This window comes from Perognathus longimembris, chromosome 1 (assembly GCF_023159225.1).
Source record: "Perognathus longimembris pacificus isolate PPM17 chromosome 1, ASM2315922v1, whole genome shotgun sequence".
NCBI classification, from domain to species: domain Eukaryota; kingdom Metazoa; phylum Chordata; class Mammalia; order Rodentia; family Heteromyidae; genus Perognathus; species Perognathus longimembris.
The window spans coordinates 13,749,664-13,777,337 of record NC_063161.1 but is presented as its reverse complement, the minus strand read 5'-3'; the positions used below and the strand labels follow the sequence as shown (position 1 = coordinate 13,777,337).

At 39.3% G+C, this 27,674-nt stretch overlaps 1 protein-coding gene across 1 annotated transcript in view; it reads right to left on the bottom strand.

Annotated features, from left to right (window-relative positions):
* Positions 1–27,674, bottom strand: part of C1H12orf42 (chromosome 1 C12orf42 homolog) — a 101,723-nt gene that overhangs the window by 73,102 nt on the left and 947 nt on the right. The window lies entirely within an intron of this gene.

Below are 27,674 nucleotides of genomic sequence, written 5' to 3'. Positions count from 1 at the left end.
TCTACCATTAGAAATCCTAGGACTTTAAAGTTACTGTTTCCTATGGCCACCATTTCCAGGAAAACCATCTTGTCATAAGCAAAAAATTTAAAACCTAAACTAAAAGTAACTCCAATCTGTAATTCTAGTTTTACAATCAAGAACTCAAGTAACTCATTTCACCACTCTGTCCATATTTTTTAAGGTAAAATATTTGTTTGATCATTTCTGAATGAAGACATGTTTCTGTGAGGATGGTTTTTTCCTATAAGGCCATTAGGTCAGAAGGGTGAGCCACCTTCCATTGAATACCAACTCACAACAACTATGTGGTGCCTGCTAGGAGCCCTTCCAAGTTTCAGAGGAAAGAGCACCATGAGTGTCAGGCATGACTGTCCTGACCTAACCAAGCAAGTCCCAGAGTAGATGGAGAACATATACCATACCTACTGTCCTTGCTTGAAAAAAAAAATGCTTCAAGAAGCACATTTAAGACTGCCCCTTTGTCTAGCCAGAGAAATGTAGAGTACAGAGCAGGAGAGAACAGTAAGAAGTAACTTCCAGAGTGGTTCCAGCCTGGGGAGAAAAGCTGCTGACTCCTGTTCTGTTAGATCAGGAAATGGAGTGAAAAGTACAAGAGTCTGTACATTTATGACCCATCTCTCTCTTAAAAACCAATGTAAGGAAGAAGCAGGAAAGGTCAACAGTTACCAAGCACATCTTCACCACCCTATTATATCATATAATAGGAACTATGGCCTCTAGTCAAACAAGAAACCTGATGGAAGACTAGATGACAAACCCAAAGACCCCGTTACTAAACAAGGATTTGGACCAAGATCTGTAGCTAGAGTGCCTCCAAGTACAAGCCAATGAAATAATTAAATGCTATTTAGTGATATAAACTCCTTTAGTGGTGCCAGACACCAGTGGCTTGCTCCTGTAATCCTAGCTATTTAGGAGGCTGAGACCTGAGAATCATGGATCAAAGTCAGCCCAAGCAGGAAAGTCTATGAGACTCTTCTCTCCGATTAACCATCAAAAAGCAGAAGTAGAGCTGCGGCTCAAGTTTGCCAACCTTGAGTACAAAATGAGTTTTCAAGCTCCAGAACTAGCACAAAAAATAAAAATAAAAATCATGAAATAATTTAATAGTTATTTAGTTAAGTAACTATATTACTTAATTCCTTTTAATACAAAGAATACTTTAAAAGGTCATGCTACGGTTCTCTTCCTCGTGTGTCTCGTCCATGGTGCAGTTGTAGACTCATACACCTGGTTTATCCACTACAGCTAACATGAACATGTACTAGGTTCATCCACTATGTGTCTAAAAACCATCAATCTCTCTGATTAGTGCTATTATTCTAACAGGTCTATATTTTATTCTTATTACAGTTTCTTAATACTTGACAGCTTTAAAAGAAATAAGCTCAAAAGAGGACTTACTGTAAAAATCTGTTATAAAAACTAGCAAGAAGTTCTTCCAAACAGTTCTCTGCTCTTGTTGCATATACTATGGTATCATTACTAGATACTAGAAAAATGTGAAATTATTATCCACAAGTAAAACCATAGAAAGTAAATTTGGCATGGGCAGTTATTGCTAGGGTCTGAATGGTTCTGTACCCACAAAACATCATTCCTTGAAATCTACTGTCCTCGCTTTGGTATCAAGAGGTAAGGCCTACGGAAGGTGAGTGGCCCAAGAAAAGAACACCTTCATGAATTGAGAATAGGGACTTTTTGAAAAGCCCAGGGAGGTGGAGGGGGCAGAGGAAGGAGCACACACAAGAAGGGACACAGTAAAAGGGACCATCTTTGAAGAAAAAGTTAAGCTCTCAATAGTCATCCATCCCCTTGACCTTTGACCTCCCAGCCTCCAGGACTGTGAGTGATACATTTCTATTGTATATATACTCCCCTGACTAAGGTTTATTTCGTTATAGCAGCCTGAACATACATATTCACAACATGAATACACACATTCACATTCACATAGGCACACTCAGCCAGACAGAAAGGAGAAGAACTTAAAAGCAGATAAATCCACACCCTATATCCACACTCAATATGCACTGTAACAGAACCCAATACTGTTAGCACTAGTAACAGACCAAGTAGCCAACCCAACAAGCCCTTGTAACTCACTGCTGCCTGTGAATCATCACTAAGTAGACCACACACATGTTGTGTGCCCCCATGTAGGAGCCTCGTGACCAAGGCAGCAGGTCTCATGTTCTGCAACTAACCTTTTCACCAAACCCAAAAGTTAACCTTTGAATATGCACAATTAAAGCCTTAACGGTTCAGAATCCAAATGAAAAATAACACCCGTCCCTCATACCCGGATGTGTTGCGAACTGAGTTGGCTTATAACACTGCTACTGGAAGAAAGTCTTGGACTAAGAAACAAGAGACACTAGGCAGCTTATTCCTTGATGACTATGACTTCTAACCCTACCCAGGAGTGCAGAGCCTGCCTTGAGGAAGATCAGATAAAACAAGTGATTGTCTAAATCCTCTAGGCAAGCAAGAAGTCCTGCATCTGACCAGAAACTCTAGGGAATAGTCCCCAACTCTTGAATGTAAAGCTCATTGCTCAAATACTGCACTTGCCCACCACTCACCCATGAATCCATTGATAGAGGCCCTGACACAGCATATGCATGCAATAGATGTAGCTCTGTGCATTTTATTTTTAACACAGCTGCTGGAGAATCTTCTGCAAAAATATCAGGACAGTCTGTGACATGAGCTTTCCTGTAGCATATGTTTTCAGACTTCAATTTAGTTGAACAGGAGTAAGTGTGCCAAAAAAAAAAAAAAATCAGAAGACAAGGTATTCATAATGACAGACAGAACACAACAGTCACCTTACATGGAGAGTGATTCACAAGGATTCATGAATTGCTGGATGGTGTTTTCTTGTAGAGACAGGCACAGCTGCCAGGCTGAGAGTTTGCCAAATTTCAATCTCCCCTCCCCCTGGTTTCTAAGAAGAAAAAATCTCCTCTACCTTGTTCAGGTTCCTTCATTCTTCTCAGATTTCACATTATTTAACAGGTGATTACTAAGGAAAGATTGTCTTCCCCCCCCTCCAATGTTCTTTATTGGCCTTTGTGCAACTAAACATGTGATTTCAGTGTACTTTGGTGTGGGGGGATGCCATTCCGGTTGTCTATTTTTACTGTGATTACTCAGTAGAGTATGTTCATTTCTAAGAAGTAGTACAGAATTTAATGATAGATGTCTTTTTAACAAAAAAGGTTTTGCAATTGGGTGCTGGTGGCTCATGCCTAAAAACCCTAGCTATTCAGGGGGCTGAGATCTGAGGGTTGCAGTTCAAAGCCAACCCCAGCAAGAAAGTCTATGTGACTCTTATCTCCAGAAAACTGGAAATAGAGTTGTGGCTCAGAGGGGTAGAACAGTAGCCTTGAGGAAAAGTTTAGGGACAGTGTCCAGGCCCTGAGTTCAAGCCCCATGACTGAAAAAAAAATAAAAAAGATATATGATTTCCAGTTTTCAGCTGATCTGCAAAGCAGATATTCTGAGAATCTAAGAGAACTTTCTATAAACCAAAAGGTTTTGTGTATTCATGAGGAATGTTGGCATAAAGCATGGGGTATAAATTAACAAATTACTAAAAAAATCACAGTTGCCTTAGAAGGTTGAAGATCTGGTGATATCCAGATAACATCTCTAGAGAGGTTCAGCCTGGTTCTTTTCAACCAGGCTACATAGGAATGGTGAATCCATGAGAATAAGAGACACTGGAAGGTGAGAAAAGTTTTAAAGCACTGCCCTTCACGCAACTCCCCAAGCCAGTCACTTTATTCACACACATGCTGGGTTTCCTACCAGAAGCAGCAGCTGAATAGTTTGCTTTGGGTAATAAAAAGATAGGTATGTTTGCCCTGACTGAACAATCTTCTACCCTCTCCACTCTGTGAAAAGAAGCTTTTGTTCCATACTTTGCATGATTTTTATTTCTTTTTCTTTCAAATTGGTGACCTTGAGAATTGCCTTAGAATTCCTCACCTCTATTTCAGTCCTTTATACCCCAAGCATTGTGCTTCAAAGCATGCTACCTCACTGTGTTAAATATTTGTTCTTGCAGTAGTTTTCATCAAAGATATTCAAACTACTATATATAAGGAAAGGGGAGGGGGTGGGGCAGAGTTATTTTACTAAGAGAAAAGATTTATCTTCCCCCACTTTCCAACTTGGACTTTTAAGAACTGTGTCCTCTCCCGGCTCCCCGGCCCCAACCTCAATCCCAAATCTTCTCATATCAGTACAGCAAAGGCAGATTAGAGGCACCAGGTCAGGAGAGTTTGAATCTATAAATGAGTCTCCTCCGTGTAGAGAGGAAAATCAACCATTGAACTTCAACCAAGATGTTAGGTAAGGCAGACATACTTCCTCTTTTCATTCCTTCAGCATGAGTAGTTTTAACAGGCAAGTCCCTCTCTTCCCTGTGGCACAGTGTGTGCACGGCAAGTGATCCTCACCTGAGGAAACCTAGTTGTTGCCAGGTAGCAACTGTCTCTGCTCTTTCATGGCTCTCCTCCATCCATGTCCTGCAGAGGTCTTGATCTCCCTGCCATGTTCCTGATCAGAAATTGCAAAGGCTCTCCACACTCTGCTTGTTATTGGCATTGAAGGGCTGCTGCTCCTTTACCCAAACCACACCTCCATGGCCCTGTCCATCTTCCTCACCTGTGCACATCAGGTCACACATGCCTCTGTCCCTACCCTCTTCCCCAGTCCCATGGCTCATCTAGACTCAGACTTCTGACTCCATCTCTCTTCTCTCATTGTCTACATCCACCTCAAAATACAAATGGTCCAAGAAACTGTTAGAAACACTCATGCAAACTGAGAAGGCTATCTCATTTCGTTTTGAATCTTCTCAGTGACTAGAATGTCTTACACTGGGTAGACGCTAACACAGGTTTGCTGTATAAGTAAATGGAAAGGGAATGAATAAAAGAAAACAACCTGAATGGACGGATGGGTGACTGGATGGATGATGAATGAGTAAATGGATGGAGGTGTGGATAATTCAATAGTTGGATGAATGAATGAATGAATGGCGTTGTGTGACTTTCAAGTGACAGAAGACACACTTTATATAAAGTCTATTGACACTGAAAAAAAATCAGAACAAGACGATCCATTAGCAGTACTTTTGGCCTAACTAATTTTACTCATGAAGAAATTTTTAAACAATAACCTCACTCCTTTGCCTTATGACTAAGTTGTTTATTTCTATAGCTCACATAGAAATGGTAGTTAATGTGAACCCAGATCTACTTTTTAAGTACTACCTAGCCAAATCTACCTTTCACTGACTAGAAATACATTTTCTTTTCAATATAGTAATTCATATCTGAAAAAGATCCAGGTTTTTGGAGCTATCAATTCCTAATCATAGGTCCCTTAATGCCCAAAGCAAGGAGAGAAAAGCCATACCGCAGTAGGCATGCATTCTTCTTAGATAGGGACACATACCTAACACTTACCAAACACAATGCAAACACTAAATCGCATCTCTGATTGAATTGTTCTCTGTATACAATATTGAGGCAATATTTTTTGTGCTTCTGTGACTGAAAAGAATTTGAAATTCTGGTAGTCTGAATCTATCAGAAAAACTGAATTAAACAGATGAATCCCAAACAATAGTACCTTAACCCAGTTCTGGAACAACTTGAGGAAAAAAATTCCTTTAAAAAGTGCCACCTGGCTGGGAATGTGGCTAAGTAGTAGAGTGCTTGCCTACCATGCATGAAGCCCTGGGTTCAATTCCTCAGTACCACATAAACAAAAAATACCAGAAGTGGCACTGTGGCTCAAGTGGTAGAGTGGTAGCCTTCAGCAAAAGTAGCTCAGGGACAGTGTCCAGGTCCTGAGTTCAAGCCCCAAGACTGGCACAAAAAAAAGTGCCACCTTCTGGTTTTGTCCTTCCCACAATTCACATTCCTGTTTTGCTTTGGCTATTTGTTGTTCTTGTGTTGTTTTGTTACATATATTTTTATTTACATACATATATTATATGTAACAAATCAACAATATATAATATCATACATGTTTTATATTATCTTATATATTATGTGTAATATAATATACTGTATAATACATATCATTAATATAGCTATTATATGTTATATATTTTTATGTTCTATATTATATATAATCACATCCTAATATATAATAAAATATGTAACATATGATATGTCAAATATGTTATGTATGTATATATCTTATATATTATAAATCACAATATATAATATTTGAAATATATATTTCAAATGTCCTTTTCCCAGAATCCTTCATGCTGTACTTTCAAATTCTCCAATCCGCTCCGCATACGTGCCATTCGTTGGAACCTGGAACCTAAACTGGTCTTTTCAAAGAAAATTAGCTCAAAATCATCCTCTGCTCATCTCCACTCCTATTCCCCTCTAAAGGACAGCTTGTAATAACTCTACCTCCTAGGACCTAATTTTTTTTTTAATCTTTAAGTAGTTGTACAGAGGAGTTGCCATTCAACAAAGCACTTTATGAATACAATGCATCTTAATCAGTGTCACCCCTTTCAATCTTCTCCCTACTCATTCCTCCTAACCTTCCTTCACCCTTAATTTTGTAGGATATACATTGAAGTCCTGGGACCTAATTCTAATATTAATTCCTCCAGTGTTTCCGGGAATTGCTGTCAAAATGTCCACAATTATGGAGTTATTTAACATTACATAGTAGTAGTATTTATCAATACATATTTCACATAAAGTCACATTTTTGGAACCAGAAGAAATTTTAGAAAAGAAAAAGGTGTGCCATCTTTTTTATAGTTTTTTGTTTGTTTGTTTTTTCAGAGCTGAGGACCGAACTCAGGGCCCTGCACTCGCCAGGCAGGCGCTCTTCCACTGAGCTAAATCCCCAGCCCCTTGTGCTATCTTTTATATGCATACAATGATATAGTCTCACCACAGACATGTATTTTTCCCATGCAACATTATATTGCAGACCTATTCTAATTTTTTAATTTCTTTATTGTCAAAGTGATGTACAGAGGGGTTACAGTTTCAGATGTAAGGCAGTACGTACATACATTTCTTATCCAGCTTGTTACCTCCTCCCTCATTTTCCCCCCTGCCTGCCCTCCCTATTGCCCTTCCCTCCCCTATGAGTTTATTTTTTACATCCTTATAACCAGTATTTTAAGCAGTCTGGTGCTGCCTTCCTAGTTAGACTTGCTCTGGCCCCTTAAATGAATTCTTTGCGCAGACAAAACAGCAGAGACACTGTGGGCCTCATTCCTCCCAAGATTTGAAGAACTTGTGAACTGCCACTTCAGAGCACAGAACTCAGTCCCTGTCCCAAGTTGTAATGACTCTACCTCCTAGGACCTAACAATGAGCCCCCAATTTCACCTCCTTGTACTCATGGCATCTCTTTATTTCTCACCAACCACTGCTTACCTCAGAACCCTCCATTCCAGAATCTTCAGGTACAATACATATCCTAAGATTTTCCTTTGCTTGTTTCTCCTAGACAATGCACACCGTGGATGGACACAACCCATGGGTCTTCCATTCATAGTAATTTCTGAATCATTCCTAGCAAAGAACCTTTAATTTCATGCTTCTCTCATTCCAGAAATCATATCCTAATAAAGGTCACACTGGGAAGACTTTGAATCTATTGTTGTACATTTAAAAATATTTGCCAAATCTTGTACTAAATGATGCAAGTTACTTACAAAAATACTCTTAAATAATTGCAGTGTACTAGCATAAGAAGATTGTTCAGGGGGCTGGGGATATAGCCTAGTGGCAAGAGCGCTTGCCTCGTATACATGAAAACCTGGGTTCGATTCCCCAGCACCACATATACAGAAAATGGCCAGAAGTAGCACTGTGGCTCAAGTGGCAGAGTGCTAGCCTTGAGCAAAAAACAAGCCAGGGACAGTGCTCAGGCCCTGAGTCCAAGGCCCAGGACTGGCAAAAAAAAAAAAAAAAGTTTGTTCAGGGGGAAATGATGTCTTGGAGATCTGGAAGCCTATTTTACTCATCTTCCTACCTTCTACCACATAGTTTTTAGCCTTCTGTCCAGTCACAGAGACTCAGGAAATCCTCAGTTGATGGGAAATGAAAATGAGAGAGAGAGAGAGAAGAAAGGAAAAAAGGAAGGAAGGAAGGAAGGAACGAAGGAACGAAGGAACGAAGGAAGGAAGGAAGGAAGGAAGGGAAGGAGGGAAGGAAGGAAGAGAACATAAAAAAGAAGCTGAGAGGAAAAAAAGAAAATACAATAAGTAAATATAATCTTAAGAATACTTTAGAAGATAAAACATACAATACCAACAACATGATATACCCCACTGAAAGAAACCAAAGCCTAAATGAAATGTGAAAACCTCTTTTTAAAATGCAATAGCATTGTTCCATACTATTCAAAAGCATACTTGTTGGTTAATAACTAGAGCAAAACATAAACATTTGTAGTCTACACACACATTTCTGAAAAAAAATAGACCAGGCAATTGCTGAAACTGTCAACAGCTTTCTGGAAGGAATAGCCAAAAGCAAAATACTTAAATCCTATTCTCCTGTCCTATACTCTTGGTATATCTATCTTCCAAAAAAAGGGGACAGTTGGAAATCATGTTGTTTGTATCTATAATATATTCGTTTATGTATAAAGAAGTATTGAACTTTATTAATGTTGGCATTGAATTATTAAATCATTTCTTAAATAAAGGAAAAAGAAGTGGTCCTCTGGAGGGCAGCAATGGGATAAATGTGGGTGAAAGCTGTATTTTGAACAAGCTCTTGTGCTCTACAAAATCTCCTTAAATGCACTGACATGAATTTGAGTCCTGTAAAGGTCATGACTCAAAAATAAAAATAAAAAGAAAGAAAGAAAGAAAAACCCCAAAATTGATTTACAGGGACTAATCAAAGAGGAGATTTGCAGTACTTTTAAGAAACAACCTTCTAAAATAGAAGAGAATTGGCCAACAATTCCATTTCACTGAGCTACACATTAATATAACAGCCAATTATTGCTCAACAAAAGCAATATCCCAATTCATTCTTTTTCACAAGGTAACGACTCTAGGCTGTGAGTTGAGAAAATAAAATGATGGGCTAGACACACGCCGCTGGGGAAAAGTGTGGGTAGGATTTGGGGCTATTTGCTGGATGCCATACATTTCATTAGTGGGTCCTACGTCTCCTGCTGAGCTCTTATTTCTAAATCTTTTGTGTAGGATTTTCCTTTTAAAATGATACCTCAATGCAAATGTCCACATTCATAGAAGAAAACACTTAGCACACGTCTAAGGAACCTGTAGAATAGCCATGGAAAGCATGGAAATGTTTTAAAGGGAAAAAAATAATAAAGAGAATCAAGTGGAATATTTTAGGCCGTCCTGGCAGGTGGGTATCTGGGTAGTTGAAAAACCAGCTTGGAAACAAGCAAGTGAGACTGTAACTGTAACAAGAGAAAAGACACTTGTGTTCCAATCATCCCAACCACTAAATTACAGACCTGAGAACATTTAAAAAAAGAAGAAGAAGAAGAAAGAAAGAAGAAAAAGAAAAGAAAGGCGCAACACCCTTCAAAAGAAAAATAAAACAATGCTCCCAAAATAGGCCTGATGATGTGGGTCACTGCATACTGTGTCTTTCTCCTGTAGCATTTGATCATGGTTAGTGTTGCCAGGGACACTTGATGCTCTCATTATATATGTTTGCTTTTCACGTCTACATTGGGGCCAGGTTTTGTTGTTTCTTTTTTTTTTTTTCTTTCGTTGGATGCCCCCAGAACTGTAACAGAAATAAAAATAAGGAATGGACCCCATTATTACACAAATACCTACAAAGCAGAGGGAGTGACCCCTGTGGGTCACCGTGTTGTCCCTAGAAGCATTAATGCCCTTGCCCCGGGGGCCTCCAGTCTTTTGTCACAGGGTCAAAGCCAGGACCTCAGCTGAGTATGGTCTGTGAAGAATTAACAAGTGTGACAATTTGTGGGCCCTCCCCCCCTCGGCCCCTGGCCCGGCCGGCCTGAATGCTGTAAATAGAGACATCTGGATAGGGCCCTTTCACTGCAGTAATTGAAAATGAACACGGATCAAGTTCTGGCCTGTTGTATTCATAAATCTTGAGGCTTAATTACATTAAAGGGAAATCTAGGGCCCAGCACTATGGAAACTGCAGATCCTATCAGGCGCTTGAATCATGAATCTTTAAGATAAGTGGGTTTTCTCTTCCCCCCATTCCACGCCCCCACCCCGTACTCTTCAGTAGAGTTGAATGGGAAATTTTCAAATCAAGCCTTCCAGTATTAATGTACCAGGAAACTTCTGAGAAGAGTCTATGCGCCATTGTTTTGACCATGATCAGTAGGTGATATTTGTATAACATTCCTCCAAGCAGATAAACATTTAGGGGTTTAAAATGAGATACATTTCTAGGAGTAACACAACAGACTTTACAGATATTTAAATTATGGTTTGCCCCCCCCCCTCAAGTTGAGCTGAACATGCATCTGGTTAAAACTTAATGAGTTCCCTCCCCACCCCCACCCCCACAAAAGTTTTTCATTGAGGTAATTTCAGATTTCCAACTGAAGTTAAGTTCTCAGCAAACCCCTTCAATGACAACAGATCGAGAAGTCTATTCCTGGAAAGTTCCGCTGAAATGTGTAAATGACCCACCACCAAATTTGTATACTGCTTAGTGTGAAAAAATCATTGCAACGCCCATCAGCTGCAGATGGGTTTGAAATCAAGTGTGTGACATAACTTTCTGTGTGTCTTGTCTATGTTTTCTGTGCTGGATGGGTCTGCTCCGACAAATGGATGACGTAGCACTGTGCTTTCACGGAATAGAAACTCATCCATAGCATTGCCAAGCAGCAGGGGAGCTCTTGAAGGGCAAGGATCCAATAGCACAAGTTCCTGCCCTGCAGGCACCGCCTCTTCCTGTCCTCCCTCACTCAGGGCATCCAATCAATGCTTGCACAGGTGAGCTTGTACATAAAGCTATACACTGCATCAGGAACTTGCAACATCTATCCCTTTCTTTGTCTTCATTCCTTTGTGGTTACTTCTCACTTGCAGTGAAAACCTCTCCCAGAACTGGGAAAAGACAGGAATCCTAGTACTCATTCATTTTATCAAGAGTCTAATCTCTCATTGCACCAGGTGTCCACCTATTGCCCAAGGGATCACAGCAGGCTATCACAGGAAATTTATTTCCCTTTTCTACTTTGGGCAACTGTAGCTCAGAGGAATTAGGAGACCAAAACCACACAATTTGGATTGACTGGGTTAAAAATGATATCAGTGTACAGTCCATGTTATTTCCATCAAGCTGAATTAATAAGCAAATCCCCTGGAGAGATCTACCATTTATAAAGCACTCCCTTATCTATCATGGGTAGTAAGATACTATGTTAAATCCATGAGCTCTGGATTCCAATCCTGAAGATTGCACTTGTATAATAATCCAGACAACAATCTCTCCTACCTCTCAAATACAGCACAGTAATGATAGTCATAACAATGGCAGACACCAGGAGTCATTCTGAAGATGAAATAAAATATATCCTCTTAAATATACAGATACCACACTATATAGCAAGGTCCGTTATAAATATTAAAGAAATAGTAGCTGTATTACTATTCTCTTATTTCCACAAACTTTTAATGGTTATCTTCTATTACTATTTTACTTTCAGGAAAAACAAAACAATACTCTTCTTCCTTTGAACTTAACAGAACTGTCAGGTATGCTGATGAATTTGTGAGGTGTAATAGATGATTCTCTCGCTCTAAGGAGAGAGATCATACATAAATTCTCAGCTTCATAATATACTATGGGCTAATTGCAAGAACTAAATGTCTTGAAAGCCTATGCTCTAGTATTTTAGATTAAAACAATTTGGAAATAGAAGACTCTGAAGAATTAATTAAGGTTAAATGAGGTCATGTTGATTTAATCCCAACTAACTAAAATTCTCATAGACAAAAAAAGAGATTAGAATATCACACACACACACACACACACACACACACACACACACACCACCACCACCACCACCACCACCACCAGCACTACTTCTGAGGGATGGCCTTGTGAGGACACAGGAAGCAAGCAGTACTAGGTAAACAGAGGAAAAGTCTCGAGAGAAATCAATCCAACCCTGCTGACACCTTGGTTTGGGATTTCTAGTCTCCACATCTATGAGAAAATCCCTTTCTGTTATTAAACTAACTAATCCATGATGTTTTCTTTTGAGTAGCACTGCCAAACCAATACTCTATACAGACCAAATTAAAACAATAAATCATACAGAAAATAATTTCAGCCCCAAATGTATGAAGATAGAATCCTAAACATATATCACTCATTATTTGTTAATTGTTCACTGGCTGAGCTATATGATCCAAGGTTGTCAAAAGCAATGTGTGTATACATTTGTTGTGTATTTCCAACAACTAGTGCAATTCTTGGCAGCTCTAATAGACATTCATTAAAAATATGAGAAATTATTTTTGTGTGTATGCTAGTACTGGGGTTTGAACTCAGGGACTTATATTCTTGCTTAGCTTTTTCACTCGAGGCTGGTGTTGTGTCCTTCCAAATTTGGGCTCCTAATTTGGTACTAGCAACAAATGGAAGTTGATCAGATCATAATAGTTGAAACTCATCACAGAAGAGTCCTCAAAAGCAATGGTCTACTGAGGCCTAGGGACCATGTGAAATAATGCCCATCTCCAGATGTGCAAACACTATCCTCTCTTTCTCTTTCTGTCTGTTTCTCCCTCTGTCTCTCTCTTCTCTCTTCTCTCCCTGTGTCTCTCTCTCTTGCTGGGTACCATTTTCAGATGGGCAACTATGTAGTCAAGAAATGTGTTCTCCAATGACAAAAACTTCTCTTGAGGCTATTGTATATGTTCTTGGTACATTGTATATTGTATATATGTCTACCGACCTAGAGAAGGGAAAGAAAAACAGGATGTAAGATATCACAAGTAATATATACACTTCCCTACTATGTAACTGTACCCTTTTTGCACAACAACTTGTCAAAAAAAACTTTTCTTTAATTAATAAATAAATTACAAAAAAAAGATTGTAAAAAAAAACTTCTCTTGAGAAAGGGGAAAAACTTGATTCCAGTTTAAATGAAGTTCAAGCATTATGACAAATTTTCTAAAAAATCAAAAGCTTTGTTACAAGCTTTCAAACTTCCACTAACATTTTCCCAACATGCTCATGTTTTTGCTCTTAAAATATGTTCTCCAATCTCTCTCAACATTGATATTTTTGTATCATCACTTTTATTGTAAAATTCTACAAGATGAAATCTGTTGTCCATACATTTCTCTATATCATTATGATAAAATCAAGACACCTGCTGACCATACAATGTACACATTCAGCATGGCCACTTCTTTCCAACAGTGACAAGGCATGTGATTGCTAATCTAATATCTGCTTTTGATTGTCAGAGGATCACAATTTAAAGCCAATAGGACAGAAAAGTCCATGACACTCTTATCTCCAATTAACCACCAAAAACCCGGAAGTAGAGCTGTGGCTCAAGTGGTAGAGCACTGGGTCATGCCTATGCTCTGGGTTCAAGCCCCAGTATTAGCACAAAGAAAAAAAAAGCATAATGGAGGTTTTAAAGAGCAAAGAAACTTGCAGGGCACCAGTAACTCACACCTGTAATCCTAGCTACTCAGGAGGCTGAGATCTGAGGATCACAGTTCAAAGCCAGCCCAGGCAGGAAGGTCCATGAGACTTGGAACTCCAATTAACCACCAGAAAACTGAAAGTGATGCTGTAGCTCAAGTGGTAGAGCTGAAGAGCTTAGGGATATCACCCAGGCTCAGAGTTCAAGCTCCACGACTGGCCAAGAATAAAAGAGCAAAGAAACTATTTTTCAAATTATTTTAGGGGGAGATTGCTTTGGAAATTATGTATAGACTGTATCTATTTATCTGGTAATCATAAATTTAGCAAGTACTTATTAATGCTTATTAGATGCTATGCCCTAAGACAAAGATGAAGGGAAGGAGAAAAGTCCTGAGTACACAGGTTAATGAGATAGTGCATAACCAAACACTTCTGCATACTGGCATAATATCAAACATCATGAGCAAGCTTCATTGTTCAAACACCTTAGCAGAGGATGTTATTGCTGCTTTTGTATTCCAGTAATGGGCCTTGAACTCAAGGGCTGGCTGTTGTTCCTTAGCTTTTTCATTTAAGGCTAGCAGTGCTCTACCACATGAGTCATAGCTCCATTTCCAACTTTATGGTGATTAATTGGAGTTAAGAGTCTCCTGGATTTTCCTGCCCAAGCTGGCTTTGAACCGTCATCCTCAGATCTTAGCCTCCTAAATAGCTAGGATTATACTTGTATGCCACTAGCACCCATCAGAAGAAAAAAGGTATCAAGTAACTTAATCCACTTTGAAAACTGAATCATGTGGATGATGAAAGACTTATTTGGACTGACCACTGTTCTGCAAATGACATTTCCAGGAAGCCTGTCTGTGTACTCCACATACAACAGAGGGCAGAAATGCCCGATTCTGATGTCAGAATCCTTTTGAGAACTTCCTTCAGATAACGCATTCACAAAATATGCAATGAAACGACTGTGCCCACAAAATTTAGACCTTGTTGCTTTAAAATAGGCAAACTTCCCTTGAGTGGCTCATTTTCTGTTTTCTACCTAAAGCACAAGAGAAGAGGAAAATTCTAGGCATTGACAATTCCAACCTAACATGAAGGTAAAATTGAATTTCTAGATCATTTTAATGCAATTCCCCTAGTGGTCACAGTAATGCCTCAATGTGTTAGCCAGATCAGCTGACTAAAGATCCACACGTATCTGTTTTAAAACTACAAAAAAAAAAAAAAAACTACATCTATTTTGTTCTTACACAGTCAAGAACATTATGTGGCCTAAATAAAGTGGTCCTTCCAGCATGTGAGTCAGTTGCCATAGTAACAGATGCACAACCACAGGAATCTACAATTAGATATTATATTATATTTTCCTCCACTTCCTACAAGCTTTGTATTTAGATGCTCTGTCTTCTGGGCTGGTAGTAAAGGCACAAGTAAAAACTAACATCTGTGTACCCTTTTGTCTAAAACATTCACATTGCACTCAAAAATTTGGCCTTAATATTATACTATTTAAGATAATGATCATAGTAACCAAACAAAATATGGAATAAAAATATCAATCTCTGTTGTCTGTTCTCCAACTGTACTTCAGATGAAATTGAAAGCACACAACTCCATTGACTGGCCATCTTGAGACAAAGAACAAAAGCTTAATCACATATCTAGACAGGGCAATTAAAGTCAAGACCACAGAAATCTAATTCTCCAAGTACATCCATACATAATAACTACTTTTGGAAATGTAATCTATACTGAAAAGACTCAGTGTCTATACAGAGCCTGTGCTTTTTTAATTATGAAACATTGAACATGAAGATGATGTCGGGGTCAATTGGGGGGGGGGGGAATCCAAAGAACCCTTCATAAGGAGGACCCCCCCCCATAAACTCCAAAACTGGTTGGATATCACTTTTCTCTCAATGAGTGTGTACACATGCATCAGAACTAAAGCTTGAACTCGGGGCCTCACACTCTTGATTAGCTTATTTTCCTCAAGGCTGACACTCTATCACTTAGCCACACCTCTACTTCCTATTTTTCTCTCATTAATTGGAGTCTCATGGACTTTTCTGCCCACTCTGGCTTTGAACCCTGACTCACAGATCTCAGCCTCCTGAGTGACTAGGATTACAGGCATGTGCCACCCACCAGTGCCTGGCTCAATCTTTCTTTTGTTAGGAGAAAAAAATTAGAATTCTATTCAAGAGTTCACTGCAAAGTTACTTTGGGAGGAGGGAGTTGGGGATGGGGCAGAATCAATACAGAATACTTAAGACCAATTCAAATACCTGCTGTGACTCCTAACCAATGTTCGATGTTGAACACATGACTGTTACTTACTCTCTCTAAGTCTCGTCCCTCCCCTCTGGGATAAAAATTTCTACATGAAGTGACTTGTCATATAATCATCTCATTGGATCATATATGGGAAACATCCAGTCCAGCAAGGTTGTACATTCATTCTTTCTCATTCTCCCAGTGTCATCCAGAGTCATCGGGTTTTAAAGCAAAAATCCTCTGTTCTGGTGGTTCTTGAAACTTGTCCTTCCAAGTTTCTTGGGTCCTGCACAGGACTTAAGATGGTATAAATCATTCCTAGGCAAATATTCAATGTCTATCACAGATTCTTCTCTCTTCAGGAAGCTAGACCAAATGACCACTGAATCCTTTCTACTTTGAGAAAATGAATCCCTGTTTGTATTTACAAACTGAAGGATTTCAAGTGACACGGAATAATATCTGGGTTAGTCCACATCCTCTGATCCAATTTAAATACGCAAGAAATTTATCAGGAGGTAAATGTGGGAGAAACTGAGGAAAAGATAAACCTAGCCTGGTGAGAAAGACAGGAAGAGGAATGAAAGAAAGTTTGGTGCAAGCTTCCCAGATTGCCTTGCAGAAAACTTAGAGCAGTCCTGAAGCCAAAATCAATTCTTAAGAAGGGGTCATGTCCACAGACCTGCCACCCTGGACACTAACCAAAAGCAACTAAGGGATGAATTCTTCTGCCTGCCACACCTTCCTAACTAGGTTTCACGCTTTCTCCACTCATAAACACAACCTTCCATTGAAACTTAGATATTTCAAAAAAAAAAAGTGCACTTAAATATAAAAGTGCAATCTGGAAACTAATGAGGTATTTATATAACACAATCTCAGTATAGACAGCTTCTAGTGACATTTACTTTTCCTGGAGTCTTTGCCCTACCCACAGAGAACCCTCATGGCTGAGCATTATCCACCTATTCCCAAGGGCCTTCTCACTTCTGCCCCTGTCCCTGTACTGCAAGAAGCCTCCTCATGGCTTCCCTATTCCTCAGTTTCCTCACAAACGCCTCCCCTTACTTCCAAGGTCATCCTCTAAAGTTCAGTCTGAAGTGCCTTGGTCTCAAGGATGCAGGGCTCATAGCAGTCAAATGAAGAGAGGATGGGTGGCACACATAGCCTTTCTATTCGGTGGACATGAGCAAAACTGAAACCATCCAACTTGAGGGTATGAGTGGGATTGGGAAAGATAGTGAGAAACAAAGGATGAGGTAACATTGTGATCTACCAAGCCAGGTGGACAGACAGCAGGCAACTGTTGACATAATGAATTAGAAATCTACATTGGGTCATCCCCTAAAGACTTAAGGACCTAACCCTTCCAGCAAGCGGACAAAAAAATAAAATAATAATGATTCGGGGGGAAGTTAGCTTTTATGGACCAGAGCTGGACACAACGTCCAATACTTCCACACCTGTATTTGTTGACAAGGACAGTTTACAAGGTCATAACAAACCACTAGAGCGGCTGGGAACTACAGCCCCAGATGAAGTATAAATAGACTTAGCACTTCACCCTCTCTGTTGACAGAGGTCTACAGCTGAGGACTGACGCTCAGGGTCTTGAACTAACTGTATATCCTCTCTCTCTGAGCAAGGCGAGCTGCAATTTTACTTTAAAAGGTTTCTGGAGTTGGCTTTATAACGGAAAGCTGTGAGCTCAGCTGTGGGCATTTGGTAAATGTTTTCAGGTGGAAAGTTTGGATGAGAAAATGTGTTTGGAGTCATAAACAACCTATTTATAAACAGACTTTAGTAAGAAAACCCATCTGTACATTAGGAGCTAAATATATGTGCGTGAGCATAAATTGCATATGTTATCTTTTGCAAAGCCCAGAGCTAGTGTGCAGCTGAATGTGGGTAATTGGCAATTGGCTTCCACCCCTTAACTAGATTGCAGGATATTGACATCAAGACTAGGGGCAAACCTGGGAGGAAGTGACTCCCCTTGATCATTTGGGATTTTCTTCTGTATCATCACTTGAAGATTTGATGCAGGTCATCTTTATGCCTTTAAGTTACTTCTTCTGTGGGTTTTGTGACAACACAAACTGGCCAAAACTAATGCCTTCTATTAACTTCCAATAAAGCAATATGACCTTTCATGAGAATAAAATTTGGGACCTTGCTGATTGAATTATACTGAAACAGGATCTTATCATATTATTGTATCTATGTAATGCTACCATCTTAAGCTTATGGTTAAAGAGAATGGGGTGGGGGGGAATGTTTGCAACCTGACCATTTGGCTCAGATAATAGAGAATAGAATCTTTTCTTCTTAAGCTGTATCACAGCTTTCCTCTTACTCTTTATGACAAATGCTCTTCATAATGCCCTGGCAGCAGAATCCTACCCTGTGTTGTCCCTTCGAAAGGATATGAGATATCATGGATGTAGAAAATTAAGAGCCAGGAAATTTTGGAGCTACTGAGAAGTTGAACAATACATTCCTGATTAAGGAAATACGCATAGACTGTCTTCCAGACATGCTTTGCATTGCAAAATATTTCCATGACACTTAACATCCATGGGGATATAGATGATATTATGTTTGTAATTTTTGCATTTATTTGGATCAGAAGCACCAGAGTGTGTTAGAGTTTTAGGTGTCTAGAGACTTACATCACCTGATTTAGCTCTGCACTTAATATGTGACCTTAGGTAAATAGCTAACATACCTAAATTCTCTGAGCTTTTGTTTCCTCATTTTTAAAAGTGCAATTTGAACTAACCAACCCATCCCACATCCAGGACTCTATAAAATATTTCTAACTTTTTGAAGCTTCATTTCCATAACTAAAAAACTGTTTATAAAACGATCTACTCATTTCTCATCCAAGAGTTGTCTTCAGAATTAAAATTTTTAGTGCTCAATGGTAGAGCACTTGTATAGCATGCAGCAAAACCCTGAGTTTGCTCCTTAATACTACTAAAGTGTGTGTGTGTGTGTGTGTGTGATGTGTGTGTAAATTGCAAAATGGCATGCAAGTAAGGTTATGCACTGGTGAAAAGATAATCACACTTCTAATATTGGACTCTCTCTCATGTCTACTAAATCTAGACAAGGGTAGACACAATAGAATTTAAGATTCTAGTATACTTACCCTCTAGTTAGAAATCTAGAGTTGTTTCCACTTCTTTTTTTTTTTTTTGGTCAGTTGTGGGGCTTGAACTCAGGGCCTGGGAGCTGTCCCTGAGCCTCTTTGTGCTCAAGGCTAGCACTCTACCACTTTGAGCCACAGTGCTACTTACGGTTTTTGAGTGGTTTTTGAGATAAGTCTCACAGTCACTTTTTGGCCCAGGCTGGCTTTGAACCATGATCCTCAGATCTCAGCCTCCTGAATAGCTAGGATTCAGGCATGAGCCACTTGTGCTTGACTTATTTCCACTTTTGACAAGAAGAAGAAGATAGCCTAAATCCAAACTAAGAAGCATTGTTTTGTTTACTATCAAGAAATGAAGCATCTCATAATTTCACAAAACAGTTTGTTGCTATAGCCTGCCTTTTTCTTTTACCAACCCAAATCATAATATCCTCTAAAAGACGACATACAACTCAAAGAATAATTTTACTAGAAAGCAACTACTTTGGATAGAAAAAGTGAGTACACCTGGCATTAGGAAATGTATCATTTCCTAGAAGACAGCCAGACCTATTAACCTCAAGGAACAAGAACAGGAACAGAACAGAAAAGCTGCTCGTGTTTGCACACAGGGTTTATGTGATGACCAAAGAGAAGAGAAGAAATCCTAGAACCATTGTTCCATATATTCTTGAAAGCCCATTTGTGGAGACAGCCCTAAAACCTGGGCTAAGGAAGAGTGTGGTATAATAGCCAAAAACAGGGTAAAACCAGGCAAAGTACTTAAGTCTTTGAACCTTCATTTCTCCTACATTCAAGTAACCATTCTTTTATTTCCAACTATAAGAGGGAAAGGATGTGCAATGGAGTTTTTGTAAAAAAAAAAAAAATCATACAGGAAACAAGACCCATGCATAAAATTTAGTCCAATGCTTCAAACAAGGCAAGTGCTTCAAAACAAGTACCTTTTAGATTGTAATGTTGACCAGGCTTCACAAGTCTCAAAATTACCAAGACAGGGTTTTCTATCTCCTCTTCTGAATTCCATCTTCTTCCATTCTTAACTCTCCCACATAAGGATTTTTATAACTGATACGTGTGACATGTGACTTACCATGAGAGCAATTGGGTAGGATGCACTACTAATTTGCTGAAAGAATGAGAAGAATAGAAAGTGATATCGTAGAGTAGAATAGAATAGGACATGTACTATCCAACCATATCACTTCTAATGAAATTAATGGTGTTATGCTCATTTGGGGTGAGTTGCAATTCATGAATTGCAATTAAAAAAATGAATTTCCCAAGCCAGGAGCCAATGGCTCACATCTGTAATCTTAGCTATTCAAGAGGCTGAGATGTGAGGATCATGCATCAAAGTAAGCCCGAGCAGGAAAGGCCATGAGTCTCTTATTTCCAATTAACCACCAAAACACCAGAAGTAGGGCTGTGGCTCAAGTAGTAGAGTGCCAGCCTTGAGAGAAAAAGCTCAGAGATTAGTGCCCCAAGCTCTGAATTTAAGCCTCAGACTAGAACAACAACAAAAAATGTTTTATAATACAATCAAATATTTCAAATCCACAACCCCAGCCATTCTCATTGTAGCCCCTGGAATCCATAGTCAATGGTAAGCAAAATGGTCTATATTCTCAAACTCTTCCCTGAACATTCCTGCCTTCTTATGGAACTTAACCTCTAAGATGACCTCGATATACCTCTTGCTCCCAGTGTTCACACTCTATCTATCTGCTTGCTATCATTTGGAGTAATGATTTTGGGGTGTTTTTTTTCTCTGCATATTTAGCCTTTAATTTGGATATTCTATCCATGTGGAGATTAGAAAAGATTTCAGGAAAGCCAGATGTTTATTTCTACCTGGGGCTCAGCTGACCCAACCAGGTACTATGCCTTTCAAAAATAATATAATCTTTATTAATGGAAAATTTAATTAAGAAATTCAAAATATGGGAGGTGGAGCTGTGGCTCAAGTGGTAAAGCACTAGCCTTGCACTAAAGAGCTCAGGGACAGTGCCCAAGCTCAGAGTTCAAGCCCCAGGACCAACCAACAACAACAAAAAAAAAAGAATGAATTTCAAAATATGTAAAGTTTAATATGATGTACCTCTAAAAATACCTTATTAACAAATGTGATTGCATAAAAAAAATCAAGCCCATCATTCAAATTTACTCTTAAATATTTATATTTAATACTGTTTTTTAATTACTAACTACTACACTCCTGATTTATTGAGCCTGCTTTTAAATTGTAATTTGATGTAATAGTCAAAGCATTTCAAGAAAAGTCAATGTATATAGTTTTCCTCTTCATTAATGAAGCTGTCATTTGGGATCTCAATCTGAACTTATACCCAGTTTTGAGGCAAGCACTCTTGCCACTAGGCCATACTCCCAGCCCCTGAACTTATACCCAGTTTCTTAGGACTCACTAGGTTTCAAAGAAAGGTATTGCCCAGGGACTTATCAACACAATGCGGATGATAATTCTACTCATAGGATGGTTTGTAATTTTATTCTACAGAGGAATGAGTATACTTCAAGATGCAAGTACTTACAAGGTGAAACTGCAATTGCTTCCTGGATCTGATTTTCTTTTGTTTTTCCTTGGGGTGGTTGGGGGGGGCTTGAAACAGGGTCTTGCCATGTAGCCCAATCTGACCTCAAACTCAAGATCCTCCTGGCTCAGCCTCCCAAGTGCTAAGATCAAAACATGGGCTTTATCTCTGAACCAGAGGGTTTTTAAAAATTTGTTATTGTTATATACAGAGGGGTTACAGTTACATTTCTTTTGGACACTGTCACCCCTCCACTTGCCTTCTCCCAGTTTTTCCCTCCCATCTCCACCTACAAGTTGTATAGTTCCTCTTCAACATAGTGTTTAGTGAATACCACTGCTGCATTTGCTCATCCTTTATCCCTCCATTTCTGTGCCTTCCCTTACACTCCCAAAGACATATAAACAAACAGAACAAGAAGAAAAGAAAACAAAAACAGCCAAAAAGAAAAAATCTTGTTTCTATTTCCTGGTTTTCATTTCTATAAATATATATTTTGTATGAATTTCAGAGGTAGAATTCACCATGTTTTTTATGTGCACTTCTTCACTAAGAGGAAATCACCTCCACTATTGAGGAGTGTTAAAAAGTAGAAACTTTGCAATTCTCTCTCATTTCAAGGGCACACACATAGCCAAAAGAGATAGCCTTTGACAGAAGTTATGTATAAACCATAGAATTACAAAACAAGAAGTCATAGGATTTTATCCAAAGTTCACTTGTCTAAAAATTTCATTTATCCTCTTTTTGTAAAACTAACAGGTGAATTGTGTGAGTTGAGACAAAACCCCCAGTGAAGTGAGCCTTTGAGAGACATTTGTGCTGGTAATGATAGCGTTGCTGCAACAAAATCCACTGAATGGCCTTACAGAGTTGAAGTCTTTGACTGGGAGGCTACATACAGGCCTGGAGCTGTCTGGGGATTCCCAGCTCTCAGTAGCCACCCAAAGATCTGGCTAGAATTCCTGGCTGACTTTCACTTTCTCAGCTCCATCTTTCTCCCATGACCTCCATGCCAGTTCTCAGCATCACAACTAAAGGTAAAAGGAGAAGGAAGTTTGGTAGAGGGACGCAGGACAGATGCCATGGTGTTAATGCTGTTAGACCCAACCAGAAAAGAAATTAGGTGTGAATGACTGTTTCAATGCATTTCATTCACCTTCTTCTCTGATTGTAAAGATAACTCACATTCATCATTGAGTTGTGGGAAAGCCCCAAAGGAGACAAAATATAATCTCATAATTCTGTATAAAGGTCTTAATTCAGTTCCTGACAGCTTTTTCTCTTTACACTTAATTACTTCATGCAAATTTATAGTGTATGAATATCTTGTTAGAAAGTCTGATTTTTTTCTTTGCCTGTGTGTGCTGTAAGTTAGATACATGTTTTGATTGTTGGGAAATGCAAATGGTTTCTGTTATTAGGTGACTAGAAATAACACAGCAGTGAAGATCCATATTCAGAAAAATCTTGACCTCATAGTCATAATGCTTTGATGATGGATTTTTTTCAAAAATCAATGACTGGTACTGAAGTGGATTAGATAAGCTTAAAATAAAAGCAGAGGCAAATTGCATAGCAACTAAAGGTGAGGCAAGTACAGAGCTATATTCCAACAGAACACCACGAGACTATGTAAACGGTGACAATGCCCTAACCCAGCTGGGATCAACACGGCTGATGGACAGGACTGCTAACTCTCCTCTGCCTCTTCATAATGGTGTTTCCACATCATTAGCCTTGAAAACTTGCCTGGGCTACCATGATGATATGAAAAAGGAAGTAAATCCTATTCCAGGTGAATCCTGAGCCACTCCTGGAATTCCCCACGGTAAATCATGAGTAATCTCCTCTCCAGTAGTTTTCCCTTAAGACACTATCCAGAATCTGGGTTGTGAGAATTTCTCTTGAAAAGTTCCAACTCTCCCCTTGAATGTATACTTCTTCTCTACAATATGAACTTTCTTATAGTTCTATAATAAGCATCTGCTAGATCATTGTTCTTTGTTTCATGCCTGTCAAGTGAGATTACATTGAGCCAGTAATGAAGCAGAAAACCAGAAATGTATGCATCTTTCAATATCTTGAAAGATGTGAGTTGCTACCTCAGTAGTTCATTCCACTATGGTACTGGGCATATTGTAATTCTTTGGATAACTGTCTTTCTCCATGACTCAACTCAAGACTGTTCACTCCCTAAAGATAGGAAGTATCCTCAGAGTCGTACTACTACAAATAACACATGCCTTTCCTTAAGCTGAGCTCTAAGTGGATGGTGAAATTAAGATAAAAGAAAGCGTAATGGTAGAGAAGAGAGAAAAACAAAAGGAAGGTAGCAAAAATGCTAGAAAACAGCATCTGTTCCAAAACCACTAAAAGAAAAACATTATAGGCCATCTTGTCTCCCCCTCCTTCCCACCAGCTCAAGAAAAAGAAAAAAATGTATACACTTATTCACACACACACACACACACACACACACACACACACCACAGGCATAGTGAGACCAAGACAAAGAAATCAAATATGATTAATACAAAAATCAGTGTAGAACACTTTGGAGATTATTACTAGAAGAAAACAATATTATAAAGGACTATGATAACTTTGGAATGTAAAATTACCTGTGCCCAAAGTATGTTGGAAAACATTGAAGCTACCACTGTTTCATGGATCAACTTTTGCCTACAGTAGAATTTTCTGCTTCATTAATATATTTCATTCATATCAGCGCAGGGAACTTTTTGGATCAAACTAGATTCTTATCCAAGCGAGAGCTTACAAAGTAACAACTCTAAATGTTGATGAATGGATTCTGCTCTTTGTGAAATAGGGGAAGGAAAGGTGGCTAACTCATTTTGAAACTTTATAACATTTGAAATGTTAAATGTTAGCAGTGAAAACCTTTAGAGCTTAGAGACCTTCAAGTTGTTTCTCCAAGTTAGATTACTCTCCTGGTGAAGTCATCTGAGTCAGAGGATTCTCTAGTGGACATAGTACATTTGAACATTGCTGTGATCTGTGTGTGTGTGTGTGTGTGTGTGTGTGTGTGTGTGTGTGTATGAGAGACAGAGAGACAGAGAGAGAGACAGAGAGAGAGACAGAGAGAGACAGAGAGAGAAGGAGAGAGGGAGAGAGAGAGAATCCTGGAATAGCAAATGCTTCCTCGTCACTGGAACCATATAGATTGAGAAAAAGCCATCTTCCATTGAGAAGACAATTGTTTTCTTTAGTGAGAAGAAACAAATGCGCCTGACCCGTATCACCTCCTCCCAGCAGGCTTTTGCTGCGGCTTCCTCTAAGCAAACACAACAAGGTCCAGTGTAGTCAATCCTGCTGCCCCACAGTGGGCCCCTGCCGTTGTTGCTATTTACTCTTCCTATTAATCTGTCAATGTTCTAGTCAAACATGCAAAACAATATGGTGGCTGCATAGTTGGATTGGTCATTGCTAAGTAACTTGGGCCAAAGATGAAGAAATGGAACTTCCAATCAACAAACGGTGAGGCCCAATCTGGTTGTTGGAAAACATTCAACAATACCAGTGCAGGACAATATTCTTCAGGGTAGCTATAATTTAGCATTCTCCTTCCCAGAAGAGGGTGGTTCTCATAAATGACATTCAGTGCCAGACTCTAAATGCAGGCCATGGGTCTCTTCCTATAGTTGTGAGATAAATTGGGATCTTGGTAGAGCCAAAGCATTTGCTAGTGAACACAGGTAAGTCCCTAGCTAATAACTGAACTGCTCTTTGAACAGAAAACCAGCTTAGAATCCTTGGTTCAACACTTTCTGAATGCAAAAAAAAAAAAACCTGTGTTAACTCTGTTGTTCCAAAATGCAATCCAAATGCACTAATACAAACAATTGGCCTTGATTCTTTTGAAATCATTCAGTTGATCGATAAATTAATAAACAATTTAATAAATCATTTGGTCACTCTACTTCCCTTCTTCTCTGCTAGTCCAAACAAAGCTTCAGAATCCTCCTCAACACAAAGCTCCAAGCAGCTACTTCCATCTCTGCTAGAATTAAACACAAAAGCTAGATCCTATCATTCTAGCCCTGCAGGCTCAAGAGGAAAAAAAATTCATTAGAATAGAAGCTGAGAAGATGATCCATAACTACCTAAGACAGACCTGCTAAAAATACGGAGCATATCTCCCTGCTTGTATCAAAAAAATCACTGTGAGCCCGGTGCTGTTGGTGCACACCTGTTATCCTAGCTACTCAGGAGGCTGAGACTTAAGGATGAAGGTTCTAAGCCAGGCTGGTCAGGAAAATCTGTGAGATTCTTATCTCCAGTTAGCCAGCAAAAAACCTGGAAGTGGAGGTGTGGCTCAAATGGGAAAGTGCCAGCTTTGAGTGAAAAATACAAGAAAAAATACAAAGCCGTGAGTTCAAGTCACCAGTACTCTGACTGGGAAGAGTAAGTAGATATGGCTACTAATGAACCTGAGGTGTCAGGACATAGTACACCAAAGGGGAAAGAATGTGGGTAGTAGAGTCAGGCTGGCTTCAGGTAGTGCCAAATTCTCCCAAAGCTTTGTGTTAGCTCTTTTACCAGTAACAAGTATTTAACTGCTTTATTTACCAATAAGGCAAGAAAATAAGGCTGCATACTATTTTAAATCAGGACTTGTAATTCTGTCCTGGCTTCATTTTCTCTTCCTGGTTCCTTCCCCACAGACCCTAGGCAGCCCTGGATTCCTATCCTTGCAAGTTTTGACTCAAGAGGTAAAAAGAGAGCTCTCTTCCCAGCCGGAGTCTAAGACGTGAGAGGAAAAACTCTTGACAAGCTTCATTTGGATCGTGTGTCAACCACTAGAGTCCCACTACAAGAACTCTAATGAATCAGTCCTGACTAGGCCACATGTTCATCCTTATAGCAAAAATGCCTGGGTTCCTAAAACAAGTATGGGGTGGGGGGTAAGGAATGCCTTTCTCAACTAGACAAAAATATACATGTGTATTCCACAACTGCATGGAGTGAGATTAAATAATATTTTTAAATAACATAGCACCTGACCCATAAAATGGTATCAAAGATGATAATAATTATCTGTGTAATTATTATCAATCTCTACTCTCAGAAAATACAAGCCATCATAGAGAATAAGTCGCAGAAGGATATTTAGTATTCCCCCCAAGGTTAACCACTGAGTGATGTCAGATTAAAGCTGGCTACTTAGACAACATAATCAAATAGCACTATTCATGAGATAACTAAGCACAATGGCCAGGCCTTTCAGACTTCAATAAGAATTCAATTTATAATTCAGATTGTAGCTATTTCACAGTGGTCCAGCTTACTGAAGAAAATGTCATATTTAAGAGACAAAATTCAGAAACTGATTCACTCCTGCATTGACTTAACTTGTGTTGGACCCCAGGCAAGGCTCAGGGTGACCCAGGAGAGCAAATGACCCATGTGTTCAGGGAGGAAAGCCAAAGAGGAATGAGACATGCTGTAGGATAGACAAGTCATGAGAGGAGACAGGAAGCCTAAGATGATTCTAGAGGAAAGGCTCATGGCAGGCTCTCTGAGTAGAGTTATGAATCAAGTTAAGTAAGAGAGTGCTTAGGAGATAGCATACCACATCAAGGCAAGAGTAAGTCAACACTGAGTCTTTAATGTGCAATGTGGCCAGAGCTCAAGGAGCAGGACAGACAGGAAGTGATGTTAGAACCAAGATGCTGCCTTCCTGGTGAAAGGAACTCCCCAAATAGGATTGAGTGAAAGAGTCTGAGGTGAAGAAATTATCATAGATGATCCCTAAATGTTGAAAAGGGCGGCAAAAGAAGCTGAGTGATGAAAAGTAAGAAAGTATTGGGCTACTGTTACTGGCTGGGTGAGGGGCATGGCGGAGGAGATGCAACAGGACCCAAGGAATTCTGGAAGCTAAAAAAGGAAAGAAACAGAATGTCCCCAAAAGTCTTCATAAAGGAACACAATACTGATGACACCTTCTCCCACTCCACC